This window comes from Mixophyes fleayi, chromosome 2 (assembly GCF_038048845.1).
Source record: "Mixophyes fleayi isolate aMixFle1 chromosome 2, aMixFle1.hap1, whole genome shotgun sequence".
NCBI lineage: Eukaryota > Metazoa > Chordata > Amphibia > Anura > Limnodynastidae > Mixophyes > Mixophyes fleayi.
This window is the reverse complement of record NC_134403.1, coordinates 82,448,034-82,470,962: the sequence shown is the minus strand read 5'-3', so window position 1 is coordinate 82,470,962 and position 22,929 is coordinate 82,448,034. Positions and strand designations below refer to the sequence as shown.

Sequence of the window (22,929 nt, the reverse complement as noted above, 5' to 3'; positions counted from 1 at the left end):
TCAACGGTACAGAAAATGTAAATGGATCCTGGAAACTTCATTTTTGATGAGAGGTAGCCGGAATGAACATACGACAATCAGAATGTCGACATATTATAAAATCGACTATCAGAATGTCGACATAAAGCATTACATTTAAACCAGCAATACCGCCGCTGGCAATACAGTAAGAAAAAAAAAATGTGTGTCCCCTGCCCCAAATAGCTTAGCCAACTCTACTGCTGCCAGCCTAGGGTTGGTTTACATTTTTCTTTGGTGCACTACAGGTGCCAGTGCCAGCGTGCCATGGCAGTAGCACTACAAGCGTCAGCATGCCAAGACACTTAATATCAGCCTAGCGATGCTGGGACCTGTAGTGCACCAGGGACAAATTGTTTTTTACTATTAAATCTTTATTATTACCCCACACCTACTGCCCAGGGGTGGGAGACCCAATTTTTTTCTTGCAGACTCCATCCAGCCTGTGCTGACCAGCCTGGGGCTGGTTTGGTATTATGGCAGTGTGACTCCTCGCTGCTGGTTTCCCTGCAATAGTGCCACCAGCCCCGGCTGGCAAAGCCTTGTGCTGGTAATAGTAATATCGGGCAGGACTCCAAGCTTTTTGCTCCTCCCCCCCAATTTTGCTAGTAGCAGCCAAGGCTGGCAGCACTAAGGTTGTTGGGAGGGACACTTTTTTTTTTTTTACATTTAATTTCTGTTTTATCTTTCTTTGTTGTACTGTATTGCTGGCTTAAATGCTTCATGTTGACATTGTGACTTTACAACCTGTCAACATTCACAATGTCGACATTATAACCATGTTGAACGATAGAACATGTCGACATTCTGAATGTCGACCTTTTAATGGTGTTGCCATTCGAACTGTCAACCTATGGTGTTGACATTCTGAATATCGTCATGCTCATTGTCAACATTTCATACCCAAACTTTTTTGATATGGTATCCAAGCTTATTTTGTAAAAGTAGTTTTATCACAAAGTTACAGCTGCAGGATTTGACATTTATTTATGAAATTGTACACATTGCTACAATTAGCATTTTGCACACTTTATTCAATAAAAATATTTAAGAAAAGTGTAATTATTCATGTTTTGCCAGAAACACATACCATATAACACTCTATGGGCATTCAGGGCATGTTTGGATGATAATTTAATTGCTGCTTCTGTCTATACAGACTTAATAACTAAAATGACCTGGGTGACAATATTTTGGAATAGGTCATTGGGAATGACACTACCTAGGATATGGGTTGTACTGAGTGACATCATAGCATTTAATAGCATGTGAAGTACTTCATTGTATGTTAGCAGGTGAACAAAGATTTGTTTAGTGTACTGCAACTTGCCCTACAAGTGAACATACACATTATATTAGTAATCCTAGCAAAGTGCTGAGCCTGGTGCTGGGCATATATTCCAGAAACAGAACTGCATATTTTAATGAAAAACATCTCACAGAAATCAATACAGTGAAAAATAAAATGAGATGTTGTTATACATTGTCTAATTCAAAATTATTGTGTGCAACATGTAATATCCTAAAAATAACATGCCTAATTGTGTCCCTTCAAACTGCTGGAGGCTGTGTGTGACTGCTTAGTGGGAGCACTGCTCTATATATGACAAGTGAATAAATTAAAGATTTTACTGCTGGACCGTCCACAACAACATTATAATTCCCCCAGAGCAAGAAGAGATAACAGTGATTTTATGTAGTATGTAGGTGATTGGTCACTGAGATGGAAATAATATCATCCTATGCAGTGGCAGTCCATCATTTTCTGCAGGCGTTATTGTTTAGAACCTGAATAAAAGAAGGAATAAAACATTACAATGTATATAAAGTTTACATGATAAATATAGGTTGTTTTCTTCCACAGCTCCCCTCTTAGTAGTTACAGAAATACATTTTCAAGACAAAAACATTTATACAGGTCATGTTTCACTTTGCTGAATATATTAGTTATATATGTCACCATGATGTTTCAGTTAAATAATTCCAGAATTGTAACACTTTTACTGTAAAGAATTCTTTATTTTGCAGAAGAAGTAATGTATTTTCTAAGCAAGGATTAATGACAAGAGAACTGGTGTGCTGTCAGCAGTGCATTTTGGAATGTAAAATCCTTTCTCTAAGGTAGATCTTCTGTTTTTTTTTTTTAAGTGTTCCTAAAGGAGCGTTTTGTAGTTAAATAAATTAAATCTTTAATCTCTGACCATTATAATCTATGTAGATTTGGGTTTTCTGTCACATGAGAACTCACAGTGTATGAAATTGTAACTTGGAATTTCTATAGATTAAACTAGGCAGAGATGTCATATGTAATGGATTAGGTATTACAGAGGTTTAAAGACCTGTTTAGTGACAGGCGCATAGCAATTAATTTGTATTTGTCAAAAGGATTACACACATTACACACCGTAAATTAACCTTACTCGTGATAACACGTGAGAAGCCTACTGAACCCATTCTCTGCTTACTTTACACAGCTGCTATGACATGATGCATAAGGGCTGAGTATTGTCAATGAGTTAGCTTCGCATCATTCTATTCTTTCTCTATCCTCTTTCCTATAACTTTTGCTTTTCTGCTCCACCGTCCCTCCCTCTGTCACGAGCCGCCGCGGTACTCAGAGCCGCCGCGGCTCGCTTTCTGCGCCCACTGGCGCCCGGCCGTCACCTTGACGACCGGGATGTCACTTCCGCCCAGCACCCGACCTGCACTGTAGCGCCGCATCCTGTCAACAGGGGACAGCCGGGCATGTGCACAAAGTTAGTTAATAGCCTGGAGGCTATTAAGGTTAATTAATTAACTAGTTGGGACCTGTGTGTATATCAGAGCTAGGCTCCGATTGGCTGTCTGGAGTATTTAGGGCAGTGAGGTCTGCAGCCTAGTCCTGTCCTCTGGATATTCTGTTGATTCCCTGTGTATGACCCCCTGCTTGGATTATTGGGCTCTGCCTGTTTTGCTCGTGACCCTGACCTTTCTTGCCTGTACCTTGGACCTTGCTACCGTGCCTGTGACCCCGACCTCTGGCATGTCTATCGATTACCCTGCTTGTCTGTGACCCTTGACCTTGGCTATCGTTTTGACTACCCGCTGCTTTCTACCAGTCTCCTGGCCTGCCGCATTACCAACCCACACTACACTTGGAGCTAAGTCCTGGGGGCATCTGAGTACCGGTGAGCGAGTTAAGCTCTAAGGGAAAGGCAGCTACTATAGGCGAAGATGTCCGTCATCTAGTTCTGTGGGTTGGTGATCAGGGCCAGCAGCCTAACACCCTCCCTCTAGAATTTAAGCTGTCATGGGCAGGGACCTCTCTACCTATTGTCTCATGTCTGTCTGCTTTCTGTCTCCCTACAGTTCTACTCTCGCTCATTTGTGCTATGTGTAACCAGGGTTGCCAACTCTGAAATGAAAAACAAGCCCAAACCAATCCTAAAAAGCCCAACTTAAAGGGGACCGTCCTTTTCTATAACACTATTTTCTACACTGAATCTCCATTTAGAAAACCTTTATAAACACAAAAGGACACATTTATACAATGATATGGCAAATGAAAACGCAAATGCTGTAAATTAGGGACACTGGCATGTCTATACCACACAGCCCCATGATATAAAATCGGGCTCTGAAAGCAGTCTTCTGACATGAGCAGCTTACTGAATGGGAGGGGAGGGTGTTATATAGTGTTACCTGCTATAAGTGCAGCGATCATGTGTCTGTCACAGCACTTATTTCAGTAGGTTGCTGTAGATCTGTCTCCCTGTGATTTATTCCACGTCCTCCTCAGACTCCGCCCACCCACAAAGCGCCACTTCATTGGAGGAATTCTCTGCAGAACCCACCCACAAAAAAAAAACTGAATGCACCAATCACAAGATGGTAACAGAGAAACCCCCCCCCCCCCACCCAAAATAAAAAAAACGATTATTCAGCCTGAGGATTTGGAGAACGTGTCCAAGCCCAAAAACAAGCTACCCGCGGCAGTGAAGAAAACCCTGTAACTTCACAAAAAAAGAAGCCCAATTCCACTTGTTATAAGCGGAAATGGCAACTATGTGTGTAACTGCTTCATCTATTTGTGATTTTGCTTACTGTACTACCTATGTCTTATCTGTATTTGTACAATTGTCTGGCACTACAGAATCTGTGTCACCTTATATATAAATAAATAATAATAATAATTCTTTGTCGTTTCATCTGTTATGGCTCTGCATTTCTCTCCTTCACCTGGTCCATGTCGCTGTTAGCGGTAACAGTAAGACAGGACAACTTGAGAGTGCAGTGGCAGACTTTTACACAGGGAACCCAGAGGGCAGCTACAAGGAGAATAATCTGATAAATTTACTAGAGGTAATCAGTTTAATGGTACTGACTACCCTGACACAGAAGAGGACGACAGGAGGACACCGACTTGATACTACAGCGACCTGAAAAAAAAACTACTTACCAGTATGCAGATGTCAAGGGATGACTCGCTGTGTTGCCGACTGTGTTAGATGACGTCATAACAAAGCGCAACTTCTCTTAAAGCGGCTATGGACGGACTCAGCTGTCATTGATGTAATGTAAGTATTATTTTAGGGGTTAGGGTTAACCCTAACCTTACTCTCTAACCCTAATACCCCCTAATCCCTAAAATAATACTTACATTACATCAATGACACCTGGGTCCGTCCATCGCCGCTTTAAGAAAAGTTGCTCTTTGTTATGACGCCATTTAACACAGTCGGCAATACAACAAGTCGTCCCATGAAGACATCTGCATCCTGGTAAGTAGTTTTTTTTTCTCAGGTCGCTATCAAGTCGGTATCCTCCTGTCGTCCCCTTCTTTGTCCTGATAGTCAGTACCGTTAATAGGTACTACACCCAAATTTACAAGGGATTTTAAGAGGAATGGTTGTCATTTGTTCCGAAATCTATTAAAATGTATGCTGCATGCTATTACAATTAAAATGTGGGAAAATGTTATCTAGAGAAAACAGAAGTTTCAGTTATACCTCTCACTTTAGTTTCCTTTGGAGAGCCAAGTGCTGTGAAGGTGTATTTTCTGCCCCCTTTAGCATATAGACTGGCTCATAGTACTGCCTGCAGCCACATTTGTTCATGGGCTGGGCCAAACTTAAATATAAATTCAAACTGGAAATACAAATGATGACAATAACAGTGGCGCTTATTTCAGAATTGAGAATAAGTATAAATATAATAGTCCAATATAAATTCACACCCGGACACCTCCTTAATAACAAAGTGGCAGCCTCCCTTCAGAATTGGATGGTATGCCAAGTAAAGTTCAATGAAGACGGATGAGAAAGGGGTATGTCGCCTTTGGTGTATTGTTGTGGGTAATGTAACCCAAAAAACCAAGGTATGTGCATATGAGTACTAACTGTCTGCTTGAATACAGCTCATCAATATACAGCGTAGACAATTCTGCTGCGGTCACATAGGTCCGCTGTATCTCATAGGTCCATACAAAGAGAAAAGAAACCCAAATAGTGTGATACCGGTACAGAAGCATTTGCATTATAGTTCCACCACCCATATATAGGCGTACCAGAAAGAGATGACAAATTATGACCATAGATATTTTCCTTCTATATGGAATCAAACCGTAAAAGACAAAATAAAAGCACCAACTGGTCGCGTACCGAATATAATGGAAAAAACAGCTTATCTGTATCTTAATTCCGTGACAACGGCCTCAGCTCATCCTGGTGTGGAGACAGCTTGTCTAGTACTTGGTAGTTCTTGGTCACACTCAGCCGCAGCTAGCAGGTATCAATCAGCAAGTTGGTAGTGTGATTAGATTATGGCCGGTGGGATATTGGGGCGTCACCGGCTGTCATGTGGACCTATGACCTAAGGACCTATGAGATACAGCGGACCTACGTGACCGCAGCAGAATTGTTCACCCTGTATATTGATGAGCTGTATTCAAGCAGACAGTTGGTACGCATACCTTGGTTTTTTGGGTTACCTTACCCACAACGATACACCAAAGGCGCCATACCCCTTCTCATCCATCTTCAATAAATTCAAACTGGTTGGCCTTTAATTACTGAATTAGAACTGGACTACTGGGTAATTTCAGTACAAAGTAGTTGTGTGAGGCTGAGTCAAATTGATGGAGGGACCTTGTGGTAGCAAATCTACATCTAAAAAAAATATTTCATACATGCAACTTGCTAAGTGACTGTGCTAAGTATTTTGATTATATCATTATTGTAGTTAAAAGGAACTAATCAAATCAGAAGACATCTGGCTTTTTTATCTCTATTCTTCCCTATGTCCCTTTATCGTCCAATACAATGAATTAATGAAGAGTTTATGAAAAAATGCACTTCTTAAAAATCTTATAACTTTAAAATATTTGTCTTATCAAGTCCTAAAGGTATTAGCCTAGCTCCCCCTGAATAATCCTATGGGCCAGATAAAACTTTTTAGGAGACCCAGGGCAAGTAACTCATGCGAGCTCCCCTGCCACAATTTTTCCTGGAGGTTCAGTGCCGCTGCCTCTGGGGGAGTGATTTGCAAAGTTACCCCTCTCCCCAGATTTAGGATTTAGCGGTAACTAATGTTGCTGTTTTTTGACAGGGCAAACAATTAATTTGTGGGGACCCATGTTGTATGAGGGCCCCTGGCTGGCACCCCGATTTCCCCAGCGATAATCCAGACAGAAACGTTATGTCCTTAAACAAGATAACAATTTTATTTTACCACATACTAAATTAGAACCAAAAACTTTCATTTTAGAGGAATCAGGGAGTGATGTCCGGCAAGGTCTTTCTTATCACCATTGCAGCAGGATGGTTTCAGTACGATAAGTAAGGGAATGAGGGAAGAGAATGACATGTTTTTAAGGCATGAAAGTGCAGGCTGCACCTATTACTGATCTGCTGACTAATCTAACACTACAGTATGTACAAGTATAGTAATTTAGCTTTCAATCCATTCTACCTGTTTTCATTATTAAAACATCTTTAGGTCTTCACCTTTCCTCTGGAGGTCTGGACTTCATTTATACCATGGCTCTGGTTCTTCCTTCTTTGCCCAACTGAAAATAACAGCAGGAACAAAATATATAAGTCAAATGAAATTATTATTTTTCTTTTCAGTAATAGAACTGATATGGAACATTAATAGACTGATCCTGTGAGATTTGAAGCACTGATTGCATTAAGATTGCCTGAGAAGTTCTTTTCATGCCCGTTCTTTGTAACTGATAGAATCAAGTCCAATCAGTATTACACACCAGCTCTGACAGCAGATGGAGTCATTGTGACCGCGATACAAACTACCAGAAATCCCAGTCAAGGAATTTAAACTACTGAGAGACCACACACTGCCAAACATCTGCCTACTATTAACCAAATGTTTGTATTACAGCAATAGGTAAGGGGTCTCTATTGAAACAAGTACTTTTGTGATTGCCTTGTATATGGGTGATAACCGAAATGCATTGAACATTAGCCTCAGCTCTGACGATTTCTTTTGGTATTTGTTGTGCAAGTTTTTTCTTTACCTTAATTCAGGATTGAAGAGCAGAGTCTTCATCAGGTAGGTAGTCGCAATGGTAATTCCAAGTCCCGTGAAACCGAGCAGTGGCACCAACTGTAAGGGACACAGAGAAATATAAAATTAGAACCTCCGGGTGTACAATAGAGGTAGAGATTTAAAGTGGACTCTCTTAAGTTCACACAAGGCGTCCGGCCATTTTGGGGGTTGAACACATGATCTGTTCACTAATAAATAATGATGTTGACTGAGACATGAGCCAGTGCGTGCCTCGTACGCCAGTGATGTCACTACATCCTAGTGAATTGTTAGGGTGCCTTCACATGAATATTGGTTAAGCCCACAAAAAGTCTACCTCCACGGTGTGTAGGTGGTGGGTCCACTCTAACAGCCATGGTGGGTTTTAAATGTTAGGCAAGATATCTTTGGCACATCTCTTCTTTTTCCACAACTTTCACCATTATTAGTAAATAAAGTTAGTTGGAGACTAACTGGAACTATTGGCAGTCAATATAAATAGGTAATACTACAGGCAAAAAGTGATAAGTTGGCAGAAAATGGGTGGCATTAATTGTAAATCAGGAGGAGCATGACTAAGCCACTCCTGTCCCGTATAATCCTGTAGGCTCTTGGCCCATAGCAATTCAAATTTGAAGTCTCAAATACAAGTATTTTTCATAACAGCCTTATATACATTATATAATATCTTAATGACAGATACACTTCATGTAGCATTTTATCATCTTAGTGTAAATTAGAAAGACAATTGTCGCTACCTCTCAGTTCTGTGATATTTCAGGTTGCAAGCTGAGTGCATTTATAAAGGGTACAGCACTACTCAACGACTGACTACAAAACATGTAATTGCTATAACAGAAGAGCTGTATATCAAATTGATTCCACCATATATTTGACATGACATGTTACAAGAGTGACCTGTTCAGCCACTTAAACCCATTCCTTGTTTTCTTTTGAGCATCCAACACAGTAAAACAGATGTGGGTTGGTTATTTATCTGGTAAAATGGGACTTAATACCAATGTTGTTAATAGGGCACAAACATAACAGAAATAGGAAATCTGCTATTTTTGCTCGAGAAAATGGCAACGCTTGTTATAGGATCCTACCTCTACTATTTCGACTAATCTACAGGAAATCAGTCAGCAGTCAGACATCTAAGACTGTACTAATTGTAAATGTTTGAATTTCAGTGGCAAGAATTGTCCAAGAATAATTGGGACACCTTTGAGCTTTGTGTATATCACTCTTGCCATGCTTGTTTTTCCGCAGTACATCTTTGACTTGTATGTATGAATCATAGCAGTGATTAAACCCCATAAAAATCCTTACCAGCTACTTAAGACTATTATTAAAAATGAATAGTAGAAGAATAATTAGTCAACCTTTGAGAAAATAAATAATAGTTTACTTAATTAAAAAGTATGTTACAAAGCTAAACCTCAGAATAAGCCAAAGAGAACCCTAAGATAGATATATACTGGCAGCAGAACTATGCATCTAACCTTCAAAAACTATGCACCATTTCCACTAGACTCTGCTTCTCAGTGGGAAGAATAATATTAATTTTCTTCCCACTGTTTTACCCATGGGAATTGTGTTACTCATTACTATGACGTCACAGCTATGAATAATAATCTTACAGAACCATAGGTGTTAATATAAGTATTCATGAACTCTCCTGTGATTCTGGGCTCTGTTCTGTCATTCCATTTTTAGAACAATCAAAGGCTTCTTTGAGAAAGACATTTAACTTTTTCTGTGTATTTTTTGTGCAACGACTTCAATTATATAACAGTAGCACAGTAAGAAGTAAGTTACTTTTACTTGGTCAATTGCATAACTATAATTTAGTATGAGCAATGTACTACCAGCAAGTGACAAACATTTAGATGCACCAGATTGATCATATTATTTGGTTAAGGGCTGTAAACTCACAATATACAGCTGTACAACAATACTTTTAACTAGTATACTTTGTAATAATATTTTCTTTAATTTGCAAGCTTAATATATGCTTTATTTTTATCCTTTGTATAACAATACCTTATTAATAACAATTATAACATTTTATTGCATGTGTTTTTTCATGTGCAGGTCTCAATAGGACTTTTTTTCTGTAATGTAATATTTCCATTCCTATTTTCACTTTAGAATGGGAGGCAATCCACCCTTAATCTTATTGCAAAGCAAAATAAAAAGAACACAGCAGAAAAGTAAATAAGCCATAAAGTAAAAATATTTTGCAAGCTTCAATGTAGGGTAACCCAATGCGGAAATGACAGGGCCAGGGTGCAACAGATTTATTATTGCCCCTGGTGCACTTTTGTTGTTGTTGCTTTAGTTATAGTTGCAGAGCACCATGATGCATGTCTGCATAGAAAATGTAAGTAGTGATATATTATTATTGTTTTCTTTCTATAATATTTTATTGAACTTTTGTACCATACAACAAGGAGGAAGGGAAAAGGGAAGAGCAACAACACTTAGATTTGGAATACATCAGTTTACAATATAACATATCTGATAACAGAGTGATATTATAGAATATAACAGAAATTAAAAAAACATGGAGGAGGGAGAAAAGACGAATAAGTGGTTGAGTTTACAGGCTGCACATGTGCTAGTAATTTTGGGGTGGGGATCTGCACTAATCGAAATATTCAGTGCAAGCATTCCATACCGATAATAATGTGTGAAGGGTTGTGAATTATTCTTGTGATGTGTTCTCTTTTGTATATCTGCCAAACACTATTAATAAGAGCAGGGACTGTGTGTCTGTGTGTGTGTTGGGGGGAAGGGTCAGGCATCTTGCTGCTATGAGTATATGCTCAGCAAGTTTCCTTATCTGTTTTGAGACTGCTGGGAATGGCCAAGGGAGAAGATAATAGGAAGGGTTTGGAGGGAGTTGTATCTGGATGATCTTGTTACTAGATCCTTAACTTCTAGCCAGAAGATCTTAATCTCCTATATAGACCTATCCAGTGAGTAGAGTTGTGACAACAGGGATCCCAATCACATGAATAGAGCTTGGGTATCGCTACATCACCTAATCATCATCATCAACATTTATTTATATAGCGCCAGTAAATTCCGTAGCGCTTTACAATTGACAGAGATGTAAGAGGGGAATCAGTGGCTACAGAGGACAGTGTAGAGGACAAAACTGAGATTATCCCCAATGTGTGGAATGTCAGTTCTCTGTGACATCAATTACTTGAATTTTATTCCCGTTTATTTTTGTTAGAACTGCTAAGCTTGTGCTGGAAGCAGATACCCCAAACCCCTGCTTCTTACCCTAGCAGGAGGGAGGTGTGGGTGGTCTGCTTCTCTGAATGTTAGTGTACCCTCCAACTGGGAGTATGCCATGATGTGAACTGTATTGTCAGAGCTGTAATGTTCTATACTTAGCCTGGCTTGCAATCTTGCATGTTCATGGGCTTTTTCTACATTCCAAGACACAGAGTACAGGGATGTAAAGGGATGAGTTAGTCCATAGCTACCCTGTCTGCTACTTTTAAACAGCCATTGATGCAAGTAGGGTGTTTATAGTAGAGAGTCAACAACATTAGCTCATCCTGAAACAGGTAGTGTGAAAAGATCAGAACGGAATTGGAACCGTTGGGTGAATCCAAGGTAATTATGCTTTCCTTCTTTTTATGAACCCTTTAAACTACACTCAAAACTAAAATTTTAATTTTGGGTGGCTTTCCCCTTTATGGAACCAACTCCTTAATTTCCAATTACTCATTAACCAGATAAGCGCTCTCTCTCTCTCTCTCTCTCTCTCTCTCTCTCTTTATTTCTCTCTCTTTCTCTCTCTCTCTTTCTCTCTCTCATATTTCAGTTTGTCTCTCACTGGAGGCTTAAGGATGATATACAATACTGCAGCCCTAAAATCAATACAAAGATATATCTGCGATTGAAGAGTAAATTATAATTTAGTAGATATATTATAAAAATAAAGTAGAAGGATAAAAAAAAATACTGTCACCTAGTATTGAAGAACAGAAAACTAATATATAGTTCAACAATATTATATTACAGCTGTATAATAAACAGCTCAGATAGATACATAGGAATCCAATGCATAGAGCAAGATATATACTATATAGTACAGAAAAGAAAAACAACCCACCAAAATTGCCATAGGCCCTTTATCTCTTAGAGGAGAGGAGTGCAGTAGCTGTTGTAAGGAGATTGCTAGCTCCTCTTCCTAGAGGAATACAAACACACAGCACAAAAAGAAAAGCAGGCAGATCATATTCCTACAAATATGCATTTTTAAAGAATAACTTTCTAGTTTGTCTATCAGTATCCAGATATGACTTCTTAACTGGGTTCTAATGTACCCAATTGGGTCATATTTTGAAGGTTTCCCTCTGTGGGAGAATGATATATAATTACTGACTCGTTATAATAAATTAATTCATGCATGCACAATTTAAGGAAATCCTCATAACATGAACTGTTGTGGATTTTTGAGGACTGGTGTTGAAGCAGTAAGAGTTAACCTGTCACTTTGTCAGGCCATTGTTTACTCTTGTCTTCCATGTTTGAGCTTTCATTTCCACTAAAGTGGAATAATTTTTCTTAAAAAAATAGATAAAATGTACTTAACAGATAATATATATTTTTTAACAGAATAGATATTGTGGAGGTACAAGTACTGACAAAATACTTGTGAAATTTGCATAGGAAAGCCTTTGCTGGTGGACGTATGTGAATCTTACCAACGCCAGGGTTATTGCTGGTGATTGGGCAAATATAATTAAAATCACAAGATTGTCCTTACCTGCCATCCCCAGGTTCATCCACATCGCTGATCCAATTACAAGGAGAAGAATATTGTATGGTGATGTCTGTGCTGTAGTTTGCCCAGGTCTTTCTTTGGAGGGAGTCTAAATCCTGTATATTTAGTATTCGGGGATACTAGAGTGACATGGCATACAGTACATATAAGTGTTGCAACACTTTACTGTGGATTATTTTGGAAGCTGAACACTGACCTGTCTCTGGTGTAAACCAATACATGTATCCCCCTTCACCAGGGGCAGGCTGGGTAGTGGGCAGGGAGGCATCTGCCCCCCAGGCTGGTCCATAGTGGGCTACCTTGGGCTGGGTCACTGGGCCACCTGCATTTTTCTTCCTTTAAAATTGGCTGCTGAGTGGAGTCTTGCCCACCGGGCTGAAATTTGCCAGCCCTCCCCTACCCTTCACCTACATTCCCCCCAACTATAACATTTATGTGCATGGTGTAAATACATATGTAATCTCTAACAGCTGGATGCTTTACTATTATTTTCTATTCTTTCTTATGTCTCAATTTGATTGAGCCTGTTGTGCAACTCTATGGGACTGATTCATTAAGGAAAGGAAAGCAAAAAAAAAATGAGTAACTTTGCACCTTGGCAAAACCAAGCTGTAATGGAGGGGGGAGGTAAATTTAAAATGTGTGTACAGATTTATAATTGGGATAGAGCATGTCCTAGAGCAACTTTTAATGTTAGTGTGAAAATAAAACTACCAAGTGTTTGTGTCCTACATGAAAAACAGCCAATATGTTCCTTATGTGCAAAATAATAAACCAATTTGCACCCCTTGCAATGCAACATGGTTTTGACAAGGTTCAAAGTTACTCATGTGTTTTATGTGTGCAGATTTGGTGGGTTTCCACTTTCTGTTTTACGTAGGTAGAGACAGTATAGATTTAAAATAAGCCAACATTCTCTAATGACACGCTAAGTTTCTAGATAACAAGAGTGAGGGTGGATTTCTGTACTATGTTCTAGCACATTAGTAACTCTTATGGAGATGTGCTATATCTAATGAGAATTTGGTGATAAGGTATATGCAATTTACAGAGGGCACCTTAATGAACTTGTCTTACTGTGGCTGCTGGAAAAAGTCCTTTAGGCTCTAGACGCTTATTTTATTTGCTGCTGTTTGTCATTATGTGTTTACAGCTCATTATCTAGGAAAAACAGTTTTATAGCAGACTTGTAAAAAATTATAAAGGAGATGGAATATAGGAAACAATGTGTGGGCACTATTGCTGGTGTTAAAGTTTCTTAGAGATATGTTTTTGACTCCTGCACAATAGCAATCAGTTGGCATTTATCATGACAGGGCTGCTTTAAAGGGCAGATTCAATTGTAAAACAAATCACTGCGCAGTGTACTGGAACGTCCGCGAGACACTCAGAGCCGGATTTAGACCTCATAGGGCCCTAGGCAAATACTGGTTTGCCCCCCCCACCCCCACCTGCCGCCCCCCCCCCCTCCCCAGTGAAACAATCCACAGGAATGCATTTTTTTATTATTTTTTTAAAGCATAGATTATATTAACTGTCAATAACTACTAGAGAAGATAGTGCAGACAATGATATACCAATAAATATTAACTTTTAATTGAATCCTTACATAAAACAGAGCACAAATAATGTTATACATAGCTTTAATTAATTACATTTAAATAATAGGAGTTTTTTCAATAATCTGTTAAAATGATTACTTTTCATTACTCACGTTTGCTGATGAAAAGAAAGATTATTTCAGTCCCAGACAGTTGATATTATTGGTCCAACTCTGCGCACTGTACCTTGATCCTCCGTATGATGTCACTTCAGTCCCTGCACACCCAGTCCAAGCACACTGGGCCTGTGTAAGCTCTCACAGCTCCCTCCTACAAAAAATGTGTTTGGCCAAATAAGTTGAAGTACAGAAGAGAAAAAATGTCCCCTACTTTATCACTTTGATCACTTTTGCTCCTCCTTCACACTGTTTCCCCTTTAGTACACTGTACTCCCTTCATCATCACACTGTGCCCTCCATCATGCTTTTGCCCTTTAATCATCACACTGTGCACCCTTCACCATCACACTGTGCCCTCCATATTTTTGCTCCCCTTGTTTATTTCCACATTTGTGTCATCATGCCCCTCTGCTACATATTTTTGCCATTATGCCCCCTCATGCCCCTCTGATACTTATTATTGCCATCATGCCCCTCTGATACTTATTATTGCCATCATGCCCCTCTGATACTTATTGCAATCATTGCCCCTCTGATACTTATTATTATTGCCATCATGCCCCTCTGCTAGTTATTATTATTGCCATCATGCCCCTCATGCCCATCTGCTACTTATTATTATTGCCATCATGCCCCTCTGCTACTTATTATTATTGCCATCATGCTCCCCATATACATATTATTGCCATCATGCCCCCCTATACATATTATTGCCATCATGCCCCATTATATACATATTATTGCCATCATGCCCCCCATATACATATTATTGCCATCATGCCCCATATACATATTATTGCCATCATGCCCCCATATACATATTATTGCCATCATGCCCCCCATATACATATTATTGCCATCATGCCCCCATATACATATTATTGCCATCATGCCCCCCATATACATATTATTGTCATCATTCCCCCCATATACATATTATTGACATCATGCCCCTCATATACATATTATTGCCATCATGCCCCCCATATACAGATTATTGCCATCATGCCCCCATATACATATTATTGCCATCATGCCCCTCATATACTCCCTTAATACCTCTGACATGGCCTCTCCTTTAGTTAACTTACCTTCTATTCTGCTTGTTTACTTCTCCGTTCGATGGCGCGCTGCCGCTGCTCCTCCTCTCTACTCAGTCAGTACTCCTCGCCACTTCTTACTGAAAATCACGTCGGGAGTGATGTCATCACGCCCGACGTCATTTTCAGTAAGAGAGGAGCGGAGACTCCCGACGAGCAGTCAGCTGACTTCTTTTTTTTTTTTTTACACTTCTTTCTTTTCGGCATTATGCCGGCGGACAGAGGGGGAGGGCAGGCGGAGGGGAACGCCCCTCTGCCTTGCCTGCCCCGCTCACCGTCGGCTCTGACAGGGCCCTCTAGGCACCGCTGGGCCCTAGGCAGTCGCCTAGGGTGCCTAGCGGGAAATCCGGCCCTGGAGACACTACAAGGTGATTTTTTATTTTTAGCAAAATATCTGCTCACTTTTGCCCGTGCCCCATAGAGAGGTGAGCAAAAGTAAGCATTATTTATTACCGTATAAACAGTAAAAATGCACAGCCGTGATGTTCCCAGAAACATTGCGGCTAATTGAATCTGCCTCTAGGGGGTAAATGTATCAACCAGCGGATTCTGCAAGTCAACAATTTTCGGCGACTTTGCAGGGAAAATTTAAAACTTGCCTTGAAAACCATTGCCCTTTAAAATTTTTCCTGCAAAGTTGCTGGAAATCGGCAACTTGTGGAATCCACTGGTTGATACATTTACCCCTAGGATGCCTGATGCTGCTGGCGAATGGAGGAGGTGCTATGCAGATGAGGTATCTAGCAAAGTGAGAGAGGCTTCAGCTGGGTTCCATTATAAAAGACTGGTAACATCATTTAAGGATGGCGTTACGTTGCTGTTAAAAGCAAAACTAATAAATTGAATAGTGCTGCTGTTCCCATAGACATCTATGGGGGCAGCCATCAGCTCTGTTAAAAGGGTTAAGGCTTGAGAAACCTCTGAAGTTTCCGGTGTTAACCCTTTCTTAAATAGCAAAAAGTGGTGAAAAATCTTTTTGCCGCATTTACATTGGCATTTTGTCTCTTTACTGCTTAATAAATAGACCCCTATGTCTAATAATCTTAAGTCTAAGACCCCACCATCTTCATATTCTTTGTATATCGCAGACACTATAGCAGTGATAGCATAGAATGACCATTGACTGTGGTAGAGTGGGCATTATTATTTAGTTCTGCCAGATTTACTGCGATTAAAAGGCTTTCTCTACTGTTTAACTAAATCAGATCTCCCTCCTCTTTCTGGAATATCCCCCTCACTATGGCCTCTTTGTATTATGGAACAAAGTGTTGCTTTACATTCTGCCAGGAAATATTGCTATGTTTCATGTCAAGTGCTTATAGATCAGAAGGAAGGAACAACATAAACACATGTAATTAAGGTGAGGTTAATTCATGTGCTTAACTGCAAGGGAAGAATTCAAGTAAGAATTCTTACTGGGAAAGTTGCTGCCAGCCTTTAGGGATGAGATACTAGGTTGCAGGAAGGAAAGATGTTAGAGTTAGGCGTTGGCAAGTAGGAGGCTGATTTAGGCTGTTGCGAGGGGTGGGACAAAATAAGGGAGAGATGATTGCACATATCCTGGAACAATGGCTTCCTCCATCCGATTTAAGTAATTGCTTGTCAAGCAGTTGCTCTTCATCTTATAAATTGTGAGCTTTTCATCTATTCAGTCAACAGTCACAGGTCTACCTCATAGCTTCTTTCCAACAGTAAAATCCAATGATATGAAACAATAAAACAATATACAATTTCCATAAATTTCTCTGGGTGTTCTTTAAGATTAACTATTTCTGTACAAAGTTAATTTGGTCATTTTCAATCATTATAGCCCAATATTGTTATGTGTGTGGGCCCCAATGTGATCATCCTGTAAGTTCAAAATCCAAAGGGATCAGCTATGATTTGGCAGAATGGAACACCTGGTCAATGATCCCCATCATAGTATATCATATGAACACTTACAATCCAGTCATTTCACCAGAGACTATCTCTCTGGTATTCTATGCTGTACCAATAGCTACCGGGTGAAAGAAATTGATCTGAGAAGTTCAAGGTGAAAGCCTTGTTGGTGTATTGAAAATGAATTAACGGGGATCAACAATATGCAAATTTTAATGACTTCAAGCTGAATAATTCTGTGAATGTAAAATTAGAACCAATCATAATGCAGAGATGTCATTTTCCATTTCAGTGTACACTGCCGACTCTGCTTCTAGTACAACTTAATATCATTATTCTGTATGTTCCCCCCTTGTTTGCGTGGGTTTCCTCCGGGGCTCCAGTTTCCTCCCACACTCCAAAAACATACTAGTAGGTTAATTGGCTGCTATCAAAATTGACCCTAGTCTCTCTCTGTTTGTGTGTATGTGTGTTAGGGAATTTAGACTGTAAGCTCCAATGGGGCAGGGACTGGTGTGAGTGAGTTCTCTGTACAGCGCTGCAGAATCAGTGGCTCTATATAAATAAATGGTGATGATGATTTTGATGATGATTCATGACAAGCCATAATTTGTTGTTTTCTCAATAGAATACAGGGACAATGTAACCGAAAAAGGCACAGAGTCAAGGAGGGAAGTGTTGGAATATATAGAGGACAAGTTAACCCGTGCATGATACTCATGCATTCTAGTCAAATCAAGCTACTTAAGGTGTTAAAAAGGTTCTTGTCATGCATTAGGGCCATAGCCCTGGCCTCCTCAGGGGAAGAGCGTTACTTCCCGACGTAAGCTACCTTTTTTAACGTGGTTTTGTCCACATGTCACCACCTCATCATTCTTCTCCATCACCTCATCCTTCATTTTCATCGCCACATCTATCCAGATGTCTATCCAGACACAGGGATCTCTCTCAGCGGTCCTGAGTATCACACTCCTCTCACTCTGTCACCCCCGGCAACCACCAACCACTCCCCACTGTCACCCCCGGCAACCACCAACCACTCCCAACTGTCACTTCTCCTTCAAGAAAATATATATATATTTTTTAAAATCTTTATAAACACTTTTAACAATTAACAAATTAAATTAACAAATTAAAAACATCTTAGTATACCAAATTTCAGCCCTTTCTGAATTTTTTTTCCACACACACTAAGAATTTAGTAGGTCAGTGTATAGCTCCGCCCAGCAGGTGGCGCTGCAGCTTGGTTTTATTTTTTCCACACACACATAGACAGACTAACACACGCCACTAAGCATTTATATTATAGATTTACAGGACATGTGGTTACTTAGCAGCAGGGAACGTAAATCATTTCAATCACAAAAATGTTGATATATTCAAACTTTTGTCCTATGCATTTTCTTGCTGAGAATAGATGTGTCTCATCTCATAGTATTTCTACATATCAATGCTTACAGCAAAGTGCACCACTTAATACCTGTGTGTGTGTAAATATATATATTTACATTTCTAAAGGTCTTTTAAGACAAATAGTATACTGTATATTAAGCTGAGTACACACTACAGAAATTTTTTATGCCAAGCGATTTTACATACGATCGATGTACCGATCGCTCGGTCCATGGACTGCATACACACTAGCCTTGTTTAGGACGATAAAGGGAAGAGCGGACGCCCCTTTAGCGACTTTTTACAGCCATGTTGTCGTGAGCAATGACTGTAATTTCGTACTCACTGTTGTGGATCGGTGGGAAGTTTATACACACTACACAGTGGAACAGAGATTGGAACGAAAATATTAAACGGTACGACCAACCAAATGAGGAGACAATCGTCCATTTGGACAGACTTTCGACCATCGTGTCACTGCACACACTGACCCGACTTTTGAACGAGCGGTCGTATGTCGGCTGTTTGAGCCGATTATTGGACGAAAACAGTGTAGTGTGTACCCAGCTTAAGTCCAGTGTGACTTTGCTTATAGCACATTGCAATATTTATTACATCTAGGGAGATAACATTCTCTCTGCAGATATTTGCAGATATAGGTTAGATATAGGCCCAGCATTATAGCATAATAATGCGTGTCCATATTTACAACAATTTTCAATAATAAATATATACACTATATGAATATATTCTATACATAGAATACATAAAGTGGACATATTTATTTTTTACCACTGACATCTCAGTACCTTCTTTGTAGATGCCACAAGAAACAACTGCTTGTCCAAAATGTACTGAACAAGATCCAGTTTCTTACATGTACTTCCATAGCTCCCTCTTTTTTCTCAGTTACTCTTCAACTCACTGATGTTACAAATGCTAGGATAGAAAGCCAAACTGCCCAAATAAATCCAGTTTACATGGAGGGGTGGGCTGGCAAGTTTTTGCCCAGGGGGAAAGACTTGACTCAGCAGCCTATCAGGAAAATTTTACAGAAAAAAATGCAGGTGGCCTCATGACACAGCCCAAGGTAGGCCACTATGGCTCCCCAGTCCAGCCTGCCTCTGTTTACATGCCAGATGTCTCCACCATCACTACATTCAAGTCCACCAAACAGTAAATTGTGATAACCTGCTGGGAAGTAAAACAGATGTCTCCACAAAGGTGCAAACCAAAATCAAAGTTAAACTGTTAAAATTGATGTGTAGTGCATAAGATTTATTTGCAAATTGTAAGTGTATTGTAAAGTAACAATATATTTTGACTCTCCTTACCTGAGCCCATTTACTATTTCTTTTGTAACCATCAACAAAATATCCCACCATTTACACATTATAACTAACTGTACTCCTACACATTAAAACCAACAGTGACCCCAGTAATTGGGCCAGAAATTGCCCCATACAATATACAAGCACAGAGCAATTGTCTGCTCTGACAACCAGTATACCATGCAGAGCCCATTCTGATGACCATTACACCATGCATATCCACTTACTGATGACCAATATACCATGCAGATCCACTTACTGATGACCATTACACCATGCAGATCCACTTACTGATGACCAAAATACCATGCAGATCCACTTACTGATGACCAAAATACCATGCAGATCCACTTACTGATGACCAAAATACCATGCAGATCCACTTACTAATGACCAATATACCATGCAGATCCACTTACTGATGACCAATTTACCATGCAGAGCCACTTACTGATGACCAAAATACCATGCAGATCCACTTACTGATAACCAATATACCATGCAGATCCACTTACTAATGACCAATATACCATGCAGATCCACTTACTGATGACCAATTTACCATGCAGATCCACTTACTGATAACCAATATACCATGCAGATCCACTTACTGATAACCAATATACCATGCAGAGCCACTAGCTGAAGACCAATATACCATACAGATCCACTTACTAATGACCAATATACCATGCAGATCCACTTACTGATGACCAATATACCATGCAGATCCACTTATTGATGACCAATATACCATGCAGATCCACTTACTGATGACCAATATACCATACAGATCCACTTACTGATGACCAATATACCATGCAGATCCACTTATTGATGACCAATATACCATGCAGATCCACTTATTGACGACCTACATACCATGCAGATCCACTTACTGATGACCAATATACCATGCAGAGCCACTTACTGATGATCAGTACACCATGCAGATCCACTTACTGATGACCAATATACCATGCAGATCCACTTACTGATGATCAATATACCATGCAGAGCCCATTCTGATGACCATTACACCAAGCATTTCCACTTACTGATGACCAATATACCATGCAGAGCCACTTACTGATGACCAATACACTGTGCAGATCCACTTACTGATGACCAATATACCATGCAGAGCCACTTACTGATGATCAGTACACTATGCAGATCCACTTACTGATAACCAACACACCATGCAGAACCCATTCTGATGACCAATACATCATGCAGAGCCACTTACTGATGGCAAATACACCATGCAGAGCCACTTACTGATGACCAATATACCATGCAGAGCCCATTCTAATGACCAATACACCATGCAGAGCCCATTCTGATGACCATTACACCATGCAGATCCACTTACTGATGGTGGAGGTGAATTTAAAATGTGGAGACAGATTCATAGTTGGGGTAGGGCAGGACCAAGTTTAATTTTAAATTTCAGTGTAAAAGCAAAGCTTTCAAGTATTTGAGTGAACATGAAAATACATCCTATATTTAACTTATGTGCAAAATAATAAAGTAATTTACACCCACTGAATTGTAAAATGGTTTGTACAGGATAAAATTTACTCCTTTTTTTGCCTTGCTCTCCTTAATGACTCAGGCCCGTTATCTTCTGAAATTCTTGCAACTTATGGTATGAACAAAAGTACTGTAGTAGTAGGAGTTTCAAATTCATATTTGTAGGTGAACAGGTCACTTCATCTGTACAAACCACTGAAAAACTTACAAATAATCGTATAACTCTACATATTCTAATTAGTACTATGGTGAGTGTAACAATAGCTCTATTGATTTTTTTTTTTTAACAAAAAAATACTTTTTTTAAAGTGGACCTGTCACCAACCCACAGTGAAGTCATCCATTTATTGGGCTGATCTAATATGAGAATACAGTACCACTTCACTAGCAGTAGTAAAAGTGTGCACATCATAAATATAAGTCAGGCAGTGCCTCAGTAATGTTACTGGTTTTTAATAAATTGACAGGTCGTGTAGTGGTTCAGCCCACAAATAGATGCCTACACTGTATGTAGCTGTCACGTCTACTTTAAACCAAAGTGTGTCTAGTGTCTACTATATGTTATTCAGGCAAAGGGAAATCATTCTAAGAATTTAATAGAATAAATATACAAGTATGCTAGTATTATTTTACTTATTACACCATTCATTTTTATTTGTAATGTATTAAGTAATCCCATACAAATCTTTGGACAGAGCTTCAAAAATTAATTTCACATAGTTGACTTTCAATAATGTATTTGAACTGCTAGAGCAAAATACAAAGTACATATTTACCCAATGTTTAGTTATCAGCCTGTGTTATTATATTTTACATTACTGAAAATAAATTTACTTTTGAGAAAAATATTTTGATTATTGTAGAGTTTTCTAAAATTAATGACTTGTTATATGAACGCAGACACAAAATCGTATACTAATCTTAGCAGCAGTATACCATCTCAGCACGTCTACAATCTCTCCAGCGCTCTATGGGTCAAATCCCAGCCTCCTTAGCTTGCTAATAAGAGTTGTGTTTCTCCATTTCTCAGAATAATGGCTTTTGTTTCTGTCTCTCGATCTACTTTGCCTGTGTTTGTCCCAGGGGAAAGAAAGCTTTGCCCTCAATCGGATACTATACACAAGCACTTGACCTTAAGTAAGATAGAGTCCCTTGCCAGGCTATGTACTGCTGCTGATTGCCTCATTTAAAATGGACCAATTGCACACAGAATAGCACTCACATACGCACCCTAGAAATAATAAGAGAACATGGGGAGGGTAGAGAGCGATTTAGGACAGGTGGAGATGCCAGCTAAGTGATCTTATGGAAGACTAAACGTTAGCACATACTTTCCAACATTTCACATAACCAAAAAGTACATATCCCAGGTGTCACAGATTTTCTAGGACAACCTTGCTTTTTGTTTTTTTTTTATGCTCGTTTGTTTATTCATCATGCTTATGTTTCAGATGTTTATGTTTCAGATGTCTGGTAAGTCTGGAGTTGTGAATACAATTTGACTGCATCTTATCCAAAAGTAAGAGAAATGTGTCTTTTTCCACTTGAAACCTAAAAAGGATTACCCAGTTCCCTCCTTAATCAAGCATGCCCACACATTTAGCAAATAGCAAA

At 39.4% G+C, this 22,929-nt stretch overlaps 1 long non-coding RNA gene across 2 annotated transcripts in view; it reads right to left on the bottom strand.

Annotated features, from left to right (window-relative positions):
• Positions 1–968: 968 nt before the first annotated feature.
• The window catches only part of LOC142140168 (uncharacterized), a 40,682-nt gene continuing 18,721 nt past the window's right edge, over positions 969–22,929 (bottom strand). Inside the window, exons 2-4 of one of the 2 annotated variants that reach the window (XR_012688315.1) lie at positions 7,532–7,620; positions 6,967–7,063; positions 969–1,806 (exon numbers count right to left, since the gene is read on the bottom strand). This is a non-coding gene — a long non-coding RNA (uncharacterized LOC142140168). The remainder of the gene's footprint in view (positions 1,807–6,966; positions 7,064–7,531; positions 7,621–22,929) is intronic. The other variant, XR_012688314.1, reaches the window with a different exon arrangement.